This window comes from Carlito syrichta, unplaced genomic scaffold (assembly GCF_000164805.1).
Source record: "Carlito syrichta isolate Samal-C Ts95f unplaced genomic scaffold, Tarsius_syrichta-2.0.1 Scaffold308732, whole genome shotgun sequence".
Taxonomy (NCBI): Eukaryota; Metazoa; Chordata; class Mammalia; order Primates; family Tarsiidae; genus Carlito; species Carlito syrichta.
This window is the reverse complement of record NW_007252828.1, coordinates 296330-297367: the sequence shown is the minus strand read 5'-3', so window position 1 is coordinate 297367 and position 1038 is coordinate 296330.

Sequence of the window (1038 nt, the reverse complement as noted above, 5' to 3'; positions counted from 1 at the left end):
AATGAGAAGATCTGGAATCTTCAAGACCTTACTAATCCTTCAAGACCCTGATAATCCCAGACACGAGACTCCCATATCTGTTCTCCCTGCCTGTTTCCACTTTGACCTTTTTGTTCAAGTCCTTAACTTGTCCAAGTTTGTGTGTTATCAAACGACTCTGTAGACTGTCCCTAGACCTACTGTGACTTCTCAGGTGATCTCAGGCAAGAAGGCAAATGCATCTGTGTGAATAATAGGAACTCTTCTAATTGAATTGTATTTTTAAAGATGTTTTTGCTTGTATTTCAACCCCAAAGGTTGAAAGCAGAAGCTGAATTTATTTTGCTAGAGCTGCTGAAACCAGGAGACCTGGAGTTGTAGTTCAGGTCAGTTTCTAGCCCACAGCAAATATGAAGAAGGAACGTTTGGGGTGCTGTGGTGGGTGTTAGTACAGGAATGGACTCTGCATAGGATGCTTAGAGCAGCCTTCTGCATTCCTGATTCCATCTCTTTCTTAACAATTGTGGCCTTTTTCACCAAGGTTCTCAGCCCCGTCTCTGCTGGACCATCATTCATCAGACTATCCAGGTCAGAAATCTTTTGTGGCCTTTGATTTCTTCCTCTTCCACATCACCCAGAAGCCTCAAATACTTCCATGTCTTCTCCACCTCTGCTGGAAACACATGCCTCCCAGCAGCATCACCCCTCATCTGGACTCCTACAAGAGCCTGCTGACTTGTCTTCTACCTCTGTCTTGTTCCTTCAAATGTCTTCTCCCCAGTGGCCTATGCATATTCAAAAGATAAATTGTACCATATTAAATGCCTTCTTAAAATCCTTCAATGGCTTCCCACCCCATGTTGGAAAACTGTCCAAACAGTATCATGCTTTGAAGGTCCTGCCTGGTCCAACCCCTCCCACCTTTCCAGCTTCACTTTGCTCCCTGCCCCTCTTTACCATGTCCCTTGGGATGCTCCGGCATCTTAGATCCTTAAATTCATGCCCCACTTCCCACCCTGGCTGACTGACACACTTCACCTGGGCCACTTTTCCTCCCGA